Here is a 14,471-nt window from a genome sequence, read left to right as displayed (position 1 = left end):
GTAGTGCTAAACCAATTTTTTTTTAAATAAATTTTTAAAAATTTATTTATTTTTATTTTTGGCTGCCTTAGGTCTTTGTTGATGCGCACGGGCTTTCTCTAGTTGCGGTGAGCGGGGGCTACTCTTCGTCGCGGTTCGTGGGCTTCTCATTGGGTGGCTTCTCTTGTTGCAGAGCACGGGCTTTAGGCGCGTGGGCTTCAGTAGTTGTGGCACTTGGGCTCAGTAGTTGTGGCTCACGGGCTCTAGAGCACAGGCTCAGTAGTTGTGGCACACGGGCTTAGTTGCTCCGCGGCATGTGGGATCTTCCCGGACCAGGGCTTGAACCCGTGTCCCCTGCACTGGCAGGTGGATTCTTAACCACTGCACCACCAGGTAAGTCCCTAAACCAATTATTTTTTGAACTTTATGGATTTAAATAATCCTTGGCTCTGAAATTCCTTGTACCCCTCAGCTAGGTAACCACAGGCCCCTCTGCCCTAAATCCTTTTCTTATACTTCGTAGCTTTTTAAGCAAGGCCCCTCTTTAGGAAGACATAATCCATTCTCTGTAGAAAACATGAAAGACCTGAACAAATCAAAATTTCTCCATGGAGAATTCAGCTAGTCCTGTGCTTAGCTCCTAACAAGGAAATCCATCTCTACACCAAGCATGCCATTACCTGGATTAATGCCTGACTTGAATAACAAGCAAATTATTGTGCTTTTAACTGTACCCTGCTCGGTCACACAGCACGTGTGAGAGAGGAATGTGCCCAGCTTCTCCAGGAGAAACAGGTCAGGCCTCTAATCCTCCTTTTCTGTCACCTTCCCCTCCCCTTTCCAATCCTTTCTCTTCCCAGCAGAGCAGAGGGAACAAAAAGAGACAGCTAAATTATGTTTAAAATGGAAGAGTCTAAAAGAAGAAAAACGGCGGTCAGTACTGACTTGGGAGAGGATGCATTATCTATCCACAGCCTCTGCAGTGTGGGCCATTTGAGGACAATCAGTGCTCTCACTGGCTTGCTGGAGGGCGATATCTGCGAGCCTAAACCAGGCTTTCTCAGCCTCAGCACGACTGCTGGGTGGGGTTGGATGCTTCTTTGCTGTGGGCCTGTCCTGTGATGGAAGGACTTTTAGCCTCCCCTAAGCTGTGACCATCCAAAGTGTCCCAAGGCACTTTCAAATGTCTCCTGGGTGCAAAATTGCCCCTGGTTGAGAACCACGGCCCCAAGCCCTTCCATATTGGGATGTGCTTGCTCTCTCTCCCATTCTCTCCCCCCCCACCATACACAAAACCCAAGAAAATCATGGTTCCTGTGTTAAAACTGGGGAGATCAACGTGCTCTTCATGTAGGTAGAATGAGTGGAAAGGAAAAAGACACTGACTTGTGTGTAGGCAGGAGACAGAGTGGGAACCCCCTCAACGCCAAGACTGAAAAGAGTCTTAGGATGTGGGTGTGTTTCTGGCTCCCTCTGGGAAGTGGCAATGCCCCTGGTTGAACAAGCCAACTTTCAAACGCCTCTACCCTGTGCACTTTGGAATCGGGCTTGCTGTGGGCGAGATGAGGAGTGATGGCGAGGCTGCAGAGATGAAGGCGCCTCTGAAGGTGCTGACTGTCTCCTCCCACACTACTTGGGACAGGGGAGAACTACCCAGCTTCACAGAGATACCCATTGCTCAGACAATGACAATCCTGTCTTGGACCTAAACATCGGGATGAAAGAGGGCTACTGACAAGACAGACGTTGTGCAAGCATGGGGTTGCACTTTCATTACAGACATTGAGGCAAACATTTCACTCCTGGTGATATAAAGAGACCTCCCTATTTTTAGGAACTTACAAGAAACATTATTGCTTGTCCTTACCGGCCAGAAGGAAAAGCGGGAGAACGAGCACAGTGCAGTGAGCCCTCATCTCCACTAGATGGCAGTGTACATCTTCCTCAGAAGCCAGGCGGGCAGAGCTCAGGGCAGCTCGTTGGCCTAAGCAAGACAAGGGCCTCTCTTCTTTTGGGAGACAGGCGTCTCCTCTCATTGTCGGCACAAACAGCCCCAAACAATTGCACTGACCACACAGCCCTAAGCCACGTTCCCGGGCACTGCCGTCTGTTCAGGAGTGAATGCTGGGAAAATGAACCACGCTGCTAATTTGCTTGATTGGGGGCAAAAATAAGATCTCAAGTGACAGTGGGTGTAATTTATTTTTCCAACAAGAATAGGGGCAAAGCCATTTCATCCCCCCCCCAACTGCTGCCATAAATGAAAGCAATCACCTAATTAGTCCTGAATTACTAACTGGCAGGGTAAAGATCTGCTGGAAATCAGATATATATGGGGGGAAGATGGCGGAAGAGTAAGACGTGGAGATCACCTTCCTCCCCACAGATACACCAGAAATACATCTACACGTGGAGCAACTCCTACAGAACACCTACTGAATGCTGGCAGAAGACCTCAGACCTCCCAAAAGGCAAGAAACTCCCCATGTACCTGGGCAGGGCAAAAGAAAAAAAGAAAAAACAGACAAAAGAATAGGGACGGGACCTGCACCAGTGGGAGGGAGCTGTGAAGGAGGAAACGTTTCCACACACTAGGAAGCCCCTTCGCGGGCGGAGACTGCGGGAGGCGGAGGGGGGAGCTTCGAAGCCGCGGAGGAGAGCACAGCAACAGGGGTGCGGAGGGCAAAGTGGGGAGATTCCCGCACAGAGGATCGGTGCCGACTGGCACTCACCAGCCCGAGAGGCTTGTCTGCTCACCCGCCAGGGCGGGCGGGGCTGCGAGCTGAGGCTCGGGCTTTGGTCGGAGCGCAGGGAGAGGACTGGGGTTGGCTGCGTGAACACAGCCTGAAGGGGTTAGTGCACCACGGCTAGCCGGGAGGGAGTCCGGGGAAAAGTCTGGACCTGCCGAAGAGGCAAGAGACTTTTTCTTCCCTCTTTGTTTCCTGGTGCGCGAGGAGAGGGGTTTAAGAGCGCTGCTTAAAGGAACTCCAGAGACGGGCGCGAGCCGCGGCTAAAAACGCGGACCCCAGAGACGGGCGCGAGCCGTGGCTAAAAGCACGGACCCCAGAGACGGGCGGGAGACGCTAAGGCTGCTGCTGCCGCCACCAAGGGGCCTGTGTGCGAGCACAGGTCACTATCCACACCGCTCTTCCGGGGAGCCTGTGCAGCCCGCCACTGCCAGGTTCCCGGGATCCAGGGACAACTTCCCCGGGAGAACGCACGGCGGGCCTCAGGCTGGAGCAACGTCACGCCGGCCTCTGCCGCCGCAGGCTCGCCCCGCACTCCGCGCCCCTCCCCCACCCCCCACCCCCGGCCTGAGTGAGCCAGAGCCCCCGAATCAGCGGCTCCTTTAACCCCGTCCTGTCTGAGCAAAAAACAGACGCCCTCCAGCGACCTACACGCAGAGGCGGGGCCAAATCCAAAGCTGAGCTCCTGTGAGCTGTGAGAACAAAGAAGAGAAAGGGAAATCTCTCCCAGCAGCCTCAGAAACAGCGGAGTGAAGCTCCACAATCAACTTGATGTACTCTGTATCTGTGGAATACACGAATAGACAACGAATCATCCCAAATTGAGGAGGTGGACTTCGAGAGCAAGATTTATGATTTTTTTCCCCTTTTCCTCTTTTTGTGAGTGTGTATGTGCATGTGCAGGTTTTTATGAGGACATAACTTTTCAGTTCCTATGGGTAAATACCAAAGAGCATGATTGCTAGATCACTGTATGGTAAAAGTATTAGTTTTGTAAGAAACTGCCAAGTATCCCGCTAGTAACAAATGAGAATCCCAGTTGTTCTGCATCGTCAACAACTTTGGTATTTCAGTATTTGGATTTTAGCCATTTGAATAGGTGTGTAGTGGTATCTCATTATTGTTCTAATTTAAAATTCCCTGATGACATGGAATGTGTAGCATCTTTTCATATGCTTATTTGCCATGTGTCTATTTTCTTTGTTTAATCATAGTTGTTTTGTTTTGTTTTTTAACCAATGCCTCCTAACTGTTGTCCTCCTGTGTCTACTTATATTGTCTTTTTTCTTTTTTTTTTTTGAGCTTTTGATCATTTAGTCTTTTTCCTGGTTTGTCCAATTATTTTTTATATTAAAATTGGGCTTAACTTATTTTAGGAAACTATAAAGATACCTCCACATTCTGGATGTTGTTATCGTTCTCTTGAAAAGATTTCCTTTTGCCCATGGCAGACAGTTACTATAGGGACTGGAAACCTTAGTCCATTCTCAGTTTGAGCTCATTCAAAGCCGTTTTTCACTCTGTGTGAAGGGTGTTCTATTTCTGTCTTGTCCTTCCTCTACGGGTGTTACCCTTTGGGATTACCATGTGAACGTTTGGATTCTCCCTATTCCCAACTACCCTTGTATTTGTTAGGCTTTAAATGTAATGGTTCCCGCAGGCCTGTGAGACTAAGGATACGTGTAGCTTGTCATTCCATTAGTTGTTGCCTTTAGCTTGAGCTGTTGCCCTTTGGCTTCTGTGGTTAGAAGCCACAAGGAGGTTGAACTCCTTGGCTTTTCAGCTCCTAGGCTGTAAGATTTGAATCAGCAAATGCCCCAAGGAGAAAAGCTGCACCAAATGTCAAGCTTGCGTCTGTGTTTCCCTTCTCTCCAGAACTTGGCCCACATGTCTTGGTGTCTCTCTAGCATTCAGATGCTTGCGAACAGATGTTTTCTTACTTTATCCAGGTTTTCTAAAATTTCTTTAGACTTCACCTGATCTTATGTTATTATTGAAGTATCATCTCATTTATCCCTAGGAGGAAAATTTACAATTTTATGTTTTATTATTTTATTTTCTATATTACCTCAGTTTCTGTAGAGCCTTTTACCTGATTGTTCAGTCTAGTTCCTGTGTTACCAGTAAGATGGAGATAGGTGGAGGCTAAGAATATTGGGGGGAAAATCACTGATGAATGATATGTCTCATTCTTTTTGTTTTTCCTCTCCTTATTTACTCTGGCAGCCTACATTTGCCCTTCTTGATTTAACCCAGTTGCCCAAATAAGCAACCCACTCTGGCAAAGACCTGACTTTACTCTCATAAATGTCTGCATGTTAGGATTAGCTAGATGATGAACACCATGCCAAAGTTCTTTGTGTGACCAGTCACAATGGCCATCACTAAAAAATCTACAAACAATAAATGCTGGAGAGGGTGTGGAGAAAAGGGAACCCTCTTGCACTGTTGGTGGGAATGTACATTGATACAGCCACTATGGAGTACAGTATGGAGGTTCCCTAAAAAACTAAAAATAGAACTACCGTACGAGACAGCAATCCCACTGCTGGGCATATACCCTAAAAAAACCATAATTCGAAAAGAGACATGTACCACCATGTTCATTGCAGCACTATTTACAATCGCCAGGACATGGAAGCAACCTAAGTGTCCATCGAAAGATGAATGATAAAGAAGATGTGGCACATATATACAATGGAATATTACTCAGCCATAAAAAGAAATGAAATTGAGTTATTTGCAGTGAGGTTGATGAGACTGTCATACAGAGTGAAGTAAGTCAGAAAGAGAAAAACAAATACCGTATGCTAACACAGATATATGGAATCTAAAAAAAAAAAATTGTTCTGAAGAACCTAGGGGCAGGACAGGAGTAAAGACGAAGACGTAGAGAATGGACTTGAGGACACGGGGACGTGGAAGGTTAAGCTGGGATGAAGTGACAGAGCGGCTTGGACATATATACAGTACCAAATGTAAAATAGATACTAGTGGGAAGCAGCCACATAGCACAGGGAGATCAGCTCAGTGCTTAGTGACCACCTAGAGGGGTGGGGTAGGGAGGGTGGGTGGGAGATACAAGAGGGGGGAGATATGGGGATATATGTATATGTATAGCTGATTCACTTTGTTATAAAGCAGAAACTAACACACCATTGTAAAGCAATTATACTCCAATAAAGATGTTAAAAAAAAATTTAGAGAGTAAAAAAATTCAAAAGAATTGGCCACACTCCTCCAACAGATTCTCTAACATTTAGCAGAACAGAATTCACACTGAATCTGGTTTATGAGTAAAAGACAAGTCAACTTTAAAGTGGATCACAGATGACAACATTTCTTTTCCATGTGCCTGCTTTGGAGCCATATTTCTGCTGACCACTCAAAACCTTCCTCTTGAGTATTCTGTGATATATTAGAACCAGGAGTAAGGGATGTTAGTGCTGGAAGGGTCAGCCAGTGGTCTGTAATTTAATTCACATATCCTTTCTGCACCAGGCTCTTTAAGATCATTGAGTTAGCCTAAGAATTCTGAAGCTGTAGAATTCAAGACAGTACATTACAATAGGCCAATATTACTATTCTTCTGCTCTGACATTCTCCACTGATGGACAGATGAAGGAGAAGGAAGGGCAGTCACCAGTAACTGAGAGCAAATAAAACTGGAATGTTATAATTCAGTATCATTTGAGTGACTGAATTGGCCGGCAGAGTGTTCTGCAGTTAAGGGTGAGGAAAGATTAATTCTGCGCATGACACCACTACTGTATTTATACAAGTCTACTGGGACAGTTGTTTGCCTAGAATTGTTTTCTTCATTCATTTCAGTCAGACAGTTGTGTTGACTGATTTTCCTTTTTGATGTATGAAATGACTGTTTGACTGAATTTACCATTTAATTTCCACTAATGCACTGTAAAAACAATACATTAGTCAAATTGGATTGGCAGGTATGAAAATGTTTACCCCAGAACTAGACAGAAATATAATATTGCATTCTACAAAAATGTAAGTCATATGTCCTGGATTTTGGGGAAATGTTCCAATTTTAACTATTTTGCTACATTTCAAAAATGTAGGGTCACTGATCCCATAGTAAAAATAAGATCTGTGAAGTCCAGATAAAAATAGTTTTGTGTGACTCTGACAATCACATAACACAAAAGAAAAAACTATTATGAGATAAATTTTACTGAGTTTCATACTTATCAAGAGGTGTTTCTATGTTAAACTTTTGAGTCTTATTCTAGAAGTTCTTTAGGAACAAACACTTCAAATATATTCACAGAAAACCCTCTTGATTTATAATTCCATTCTTCCAATATTTATAGTTATTACGACAGGCCATTTCTCCATGTCCCATCCCATGATTCTCTGCTCCTACTGAACATTTGGAAATTGGTGGCATGAGCAGGAAAGTGAAGCAGTTTTTGAGATTACTGAATAACGCTGATTTTATAAAGACTGCTTTCTTCCATAGTTGACAAACTTATGATGGTACCGATGGTTGGATACTACTCTTAGAGATGAAAAAGGTCTTAAGGAATCTTCCATATTCCATTCACCAATCTGTGTTCTTGTTCAAAGCAAAATTAATTCCTTTCAAAATTAACATATTAGCTTAATAATAATTTTTAACCTTAAAATAATCTATCTTTGAGAATGGGAATTTTGGGTAGGAAAAAGTGACAGAAGATGGGACAAAAAGAGAATTCATAGAAAGACAAAACAGAATTTTTTAAATGGTGAGTACGAAGTTCTGTTTCCAACTCTATCAGTTTACCTTAGGAAAACATACTAGAAAGGCCAGATAAATCATAAGCAACATTTGACTGTGAGCGTTAGAAAGCTACTGAGGTAGCCATGACCTAGAAAAGTAAAATAGAGAAAGAAACTCACTGAAGTGAGAACAATACTCTGCACATGCGTTTCTAGCCCAGTCATTTAGAAACTACTGATGAAGAGCAAAAGTCTGAGAAACCAAATGTGGCTCCTAAGAGGTAGAAAAGCCAGTAGATCTTAGGACAATGTCATAGGACTAAGGAAACCAGAGTTGGAATTGAGAAATAACAAGGCAGCTAGAATTTTAAGGACCAAAATCACAGAGAGAGTAAAGATTCAGAGAACGGAGCTGGATTCAGCAACAGTGTTCCCTTGCAGTATTTTCCATGTATAATAGGTAGACAAGACAAGATGCTAAGAAGTCAAACAAAAGCTAACTGAAGTCAAAGCAAACACTTAGTTGGCTCATAATGCTGAAGAGACAAAATTGGGGTTCAGAACCTATGAAAGATTTGTGGCCCAATGGAAAACTAATGATATGAATTAGGACATTGGAAGTCTCTACATATGTGTGTGTGTGTGTGTGTGTGTGTGTGTCTGTGTTTGTGTGTGTGTCTGTGTGTTAGGAAGGTTGATGCAACATCTACATTGAACCTTATAAAGAAGGAAAATGAGTATGAAGTTGGTCCAGTGACTGAGGTGATCTTCCCCTCTGCTCCCTACCTAAGAATAGGAAATTCTCTCCTCAAGAAAATACAGTTGACCCTTGAACAATGTAGGGGTTAGAGACGCTGACTCCCTGTGCAGTCAAAACTCCACATATAACTTTATGGTCGGCCCTTCTTATCTGTGGTTCTGAATCTGAGGATTCAACCAACCACAGGTCATGTAGTACTGTATTACTTATTGAAAAAAAATCCATGTATAAGTGGATCTGTGCAGTTCAAACCCAGGTTGTTCAAAGGGCAACTGTAATGTCATTCAGATTCTCTACAACTTGTCATATCCCAAATCTGGTATTCACTGAAGAAACACCAAGACTACCAAGAAAAGGAGAATTAGAATAAAAGACAAAACAGAATCAGAATCATAGATGACCTAAACATTAAAGTTCATACATATTTTGGTAAATATTATCAAGTTCAAGAAAATAGATGACAAGGTGGAGAATTTAACTTGACAACTAGAAACCATAAACTGATTGAAGTTGAACTGATAGAATTAAAAATTATATGAAATTTAAAACCCGGTAGTGGATTGGACACAGGTAAAGAAAGGTAAGTGGACTGGAAGATAGAGTAGGAACAATATTAAAACTAAAGCATGGGAAACGAAGAGACTAAAAAGTACACAAAAGCGCATTTGAGACATATGGGCCACAGTAAACATTTTTATCATATGTGTAAACTGGAATCCAAAGAAAAAAGGAGAGAGAGATTTGGGTGAAAACAATATTTCAGAAATATTAACAGCTGAGAGTTCTCTAAAACTAAAAAGAATATATGGAGTCATAAATTCAATAAGCACTAAAAAAATGCAACAAAAACAAAGAAAACCACACCTAAGATCACCACAGTACAATTCATGAATAGCAAAGAAAAACATGACATCATAAAAGCAGCCCGAGGAGAAAGAGAGAGATTACTTTCAAAGGAACAATAGGATTAAGATTACAGCTTACTTCTCAGCGAAACTGACTGCATACTAGAAAATAATGGAATAACATTTTTAAGTGCTAAAGAAAAGAACTGCCCATTGGGAATTCTAGAGGCAGAGAAAATGTTGTTTGGAAGGAAAGATGAAATAAGGAAATTTGCAGACAAACAAAATTTAGAAAATATGTTCTCATCAGAACTGAATGAATTAAATTATAAAGGGAGACCCGCAGGCAGAAGGAAGATTATCACAGATGAAAATATGGACTTTATAAAGAATTATGTATAACAGAAAGGATAAATAAGTAGATAAACCTAAATAAAATCTAACAACACAAAAGGGTAATAATAAAATATATCAAAAATTAGAATGCATTAAAACAAATGGAAGAGGAAAAAGTAGTAAAAGAAATTTAAGATCTCAGCATTGCTTGAGAAGCAGTAAAAGACCTAATAAGTCATGGTACATGTGTAACTGCTACTTATGTAAAAATAACAAGCTAATACAAGGGAAAATGGAATTTGAAGAAATCTCACAGGAAGAAAGAAGAGCAAAAGGAACATAACAAGGTGGGACAAATAGTAAACAAGGAGTAAACGGTCTATAAGAAAATACATTAACTGTAAATACTCAAATTAAAGGACAAGGATTATTGAAACAAACAAAAACCCTAATTCTATGCCACCTACAAGAGATAAGAGTCAGATTGAAAATTAAAGGATTCAAAAATTATGTCATAACAACAATAAGTAAAATTGAAGATTTTTTAATGTAACAGATTTGAAAGCAAAAAGTATCACTGGCGATACGGCAGGATAATAAAACCCACTGTTACTCTACAAGGAATACATTATAAATCTAAACTTCAATGCAATATATGAAGGGAAATTCCAAAAATCTAAGTAGAAATAGAAAAATCTAAATTACCTAGATCAGTAACATAGAACCACAACAGTAAATCAGCAGATTATAGAAGATCTGAATACCATCATTAAAAATTTTGGCCTAAATTTACATAAAACACTGCACCAACAATGATGGAATATATATATTATGCAGAAATTTTTAGGTGCACATGGCACGTTTATAAAATTGACTATATTCTGGTTATAAAACAAGACTCTGAATAAGCAAGAAATTTAAAAATATATAACCAATATTTTACCAAAGAGTTGGATATTAAAAACATACTTCTGATCATTATGTAGGTCAAAGATAAAGTCGCGATGGGGATTAGAATTTTATTAATTGAATGATAATGAAAATATGCCATAACAAAACCTGTGGGTTGCAAATAAAGCTGTGGTCACAGAGAAGTTTATGTATTCAAATTATATTCTCTAAATGTAAAAGGGAAAGGAATAAAGCAACTAGAAGATAACCCATCACCCTGAGGTAGGCAGCTTCTGAACTGTACCTGGTGGGGAAGGCAGGGCAGAACTTCAGGAGGCCAGCTGAGAGCACGGTGAACACCTTGTCAGGAGCAATCTCCAAGAAAGAGCATTTAATGTACAAAGGGATGACTAAAATATATTTAAGAGCTAGCACCCTGACTCCTCTTAAGGATGACTTACGTTGCTGGGGAAAATATAAGAAATGCTTGATGTAGAAGGTGAATAGCTTTATAATTCCCAGGAGAATCTTGGTACCAGGACCACACAAGAAAGAACTTGGAGTCCCCGTGGCTAATCCAGCAGAGAGAAAAGGAGAAACAGAGATGCGAGAGAAAATAAAGGGAACTCTTGGTGCAATTTGGTGCTGCTGCAGGCCCAAGTCCAGGTATGTGCTCTCTATCTCCACATCTTAAATAAAAGCCACCATGTTCCTCAGTCTTTCAGGTACTTACAATTTCTCTTTAGAACCTGAAAATGGGGTCAGGTTTGCTGTCTGCATCGCTACAGTACAAAATAGAGGCAGGATGTTTGAAATAGTTCTCCATCTGGCAGAGGAGGCCTTGAAGCTGTGAGCCACTCACTGCAAACCAGCAGGACATGAAGGATTCTTGCGCAGATCTGAAGCTACTGGGAGGCCTTTGAGGAGTTAAATCCCATAGTAAATACTGTACCTTCAATGGCCCCTTCTCCCTCTCTGTCCAGTCTTCCTCCACTCCCGTGGGGGCCCAAAGGGGTTAAATGAGCACTCTTTGACTTGTACTTGGTGGTCCCAGAACTTGACTTGGGCTTGGAGACTTCCATGAAAAGTCTGCCTTCCATCTACTGGCTTGGGTTTCTAGGTCTCTCTACTCCAGGCGAATCCCTTCAACGTGCTTTTTCCATTTCTGCCAATAATCCCCCTCTCCAGACCTTCCTAATGCTCTTCTGGGGTGGGAGGAGACTTACTGAGGGCAATGTTTATTTCTAGAGGGAGAGGTGACCACATGACTTCACACTGGTCGTCCCCTTGATTATTCAGTTTCTGTCTAGATTAGTCGTGGGTGTTTGTGCACCCCAGCCTCACCCTCAGGAGGCTTTAGAACACTGTCTTTATCTCAGCACTGAGCCTCTCTCTAGCCTCCTTTCCTCTCTCTCCTTACCCATCTTTACTCACAGACTCGCAGGTTTTCTGGACCTCTGAGGAAGATAAGCACTTCACAGAACCTCTGCTACAGAACTAAATATATTGAAATGACTCTTTATGAAGATACTGAAACAACAGAAAAAGAATACATGACGATTGTTTCTCCTGAGGGTTCAGTTACCTAGGGGGCCTTTAGCAAACTTTGATTGATAAATCTAACCTTTCCTTCCTTGGCAATAGTTGATCACACTGTGAGGAAAACAAGTTACAGAATGGAAAAATAATATTTGGATTTCAACGAAATAATAAAGATTCGGGGACTATCTTTGACTTTCGCAAGGTGAGAAGAGAGTTTACATTTTGATTATTTGATGGCAGGAATCCCTTTTAAAACAGGGCCAGTCTGCATGATGCATTTAAAAATCAACCTTTTCAAATATAGCCATAACCCCCACAAGATTTCTTGATTTCTCTGGGGTCAGATAAACCATCACATTTCACAGTGGTGCCCTGTATATGAAAGTGATAAACATAATCTGGAAGCACGGCAGTGGCTAAAAATATGGAGCTGGGAGCCATTCGTTGAAATGATTTTTTGCTTTTAATTCATTGCATAAAATGCTAATGTCCAAATTCAGGCAGGTAGATCTTACCAACCATCAAGAGCTTCAACCCTGCTAACAGCTAAGTATGCACTTTTAAACCCTACTTTGACTGCTCCAGAAACTTACTGGGTTTCTTTAATGCCTCTGTTGTTATTTCCTTTGTGTCATTTTGTTTTTCTTTAAACACATAGCTGTGTGACCTTGGGGAAGTTATATTATTTCCTTGAGACTTGGTTGCCTTCTCTGTGAATATCTGGGTATAATTTTGGTATTGCTCAATAGAATTTTTGGTGATAATGAAAATATTCTATATCTGTACTATGCAAAGCAGTATTCAATAGTTACATGGAGCAAATAAACATCTTTGAAATATGGCAAATGCAACTGAGGAACTGAATTTTTAATCTTATTTTTAAATTTGTTTAAATATAAATAATGCCACGTGGCTAGCATCTGTTGACACTACAGATCTACATAATATTTTAAGGACACTCTCCCCTCAAAAACTCTACCATTCATTAACTCAACCTAAATATTTTTGCCCTCTGACAAACAGAAAATAATTTATGCTTCCCTTGAAATTATCTGTCAAGACCTTTATCAGTTTGGGGACATTATATTCTTAAAATTGACTGTGCTTTATGAAACTTTAATAATGTTGGAGTTCCCTGCCCTTGGTACCACCTTTGTGATGATGGGAAATATTGTGGATGATCAAGGACCATTTTAAGAGATCATGGAGAGAAACCTCCTTCTGGATTTAATTTCATTATGAGGATGTCAAAATGCTAAATTACTTAAAATAAAACCCATACCGTTTTTATGCTAAGTTATATTCTACATGTAGCTGAAAAAATGTTAAAAAGATTTTTAAAGAACTGCGCATCTGTTTTTGAAGCTGATTTGGCTGTTCAAGGCTTGCTAGCACTTTATCCATCTCAGTACTATTTCACTTAGTAAACAAATGCAGTTGCCATAATTGCTGCATATGTGTCTGTGTTCCCTTCTAGGCTATATGTTTTTGAAGTTAGAAACTATATTTATATCACAGCCCCTATGTATAGCACAATACCCATTGCTAATTCAGATTGTGTTTTAAGATATGAGACAAAATTTAAGACTTTTATTATAGTCATAAACATCTAGCAAACCAACCAGAAAATAAAAACTAATTTTCAATTGGTTGGCCAAGAACAAAAAAGAGAGGAATACCTAGTGCAAAACAATATCTCTAATAGCTACTGTTGGATTTAGAGCACACACAAGAAAGAACTTGTCCAAGTTCTTTCTCAAGAAGTATCTGAAATAAGCCTAAATTCAGAGTTAATCAGACTGGCCTGCTTTCTCAGGTGGACTGGAACTCATTGCTCTTTCCCCTCAACTCCCTGATGTCAGTGGCACTTTCCGGAGATGAGGTGGACTTCTCTGCCTACTGCAGAAGCGCAGTTCCCCCCGGGCCCACTCCCTATCTGAATCCCACACTTGAGGCCAGATGCCAGCCTTCCCAGAACATTCGTGGTCTCATTTCAGTTTTTGACCTGCTCAGACTGAGTCCCTGTATACTCCTTCTCAGCTTGAAACCCGATCTTCAACCCCTTTCCCTGACCTCGATGGTTAGCTGCCTACTTTAGGCCTCAGGTGCTTTACCTATAAAATGATATATTTTCCCTTAATTCTAAAGTCTTATTTCTAAAGCTCTACAATGTGGTGGCTCCTTGAAACTGTTTCTCTTTGCTGGTTTTAATTTTGTAGAGAATTAAAACCACAGCTACTCTAAAAGACAGTAAGTTACATTGGATAAGGAAAGTGTGCTTTTGTAGTTAGATTAACAGGGATGGAAGACGACTTAGGATGTTTTAAGATACTCATGATCCGTTCTCGTGATAGTCAGGGGAAGAAGGGGAAGAGAGTTAATAAAATACCGAACGATTGTGACAAATTAAGTTCAGCAAGATGTAGCTGATTAGTTACTACCTGAATAAGCCACACAAATCCAATTCAAGTTGTCCTTTATTTTTCTAAGAAGGATCCCAGTGAACTGAGTCCCATGTTCAGTAACTCCACGTTCAATGGCTTAGTCTTTAAAAACTGTTATGTTGCTGGAAGAAGAAATATTGCCCATCAGTCCTAACTGATGTTTAGCTATCACGCACATTTGAAATAAATTTATTACTTTGCCTGA

This window comes from Delphinapterus leucas, chromosome 1, assembly GCF_059928025.1.
Source record: "Delphinapterus leucas isolate spDelLeu-1000000601 "Yukka" chromosome 1, BTC_Dleu_Yukka2, whole genome shotgun sequence".
Classification (NCBI taxonomy): Eukaryota; Metazoa; Chordata; class Mammalia; order Artiodactyla; family Monodontidae; genus Delphinapterus; species Delphinapterus leucas.
Note: the sequence above shows the minus strand (reverse complement) of the source record.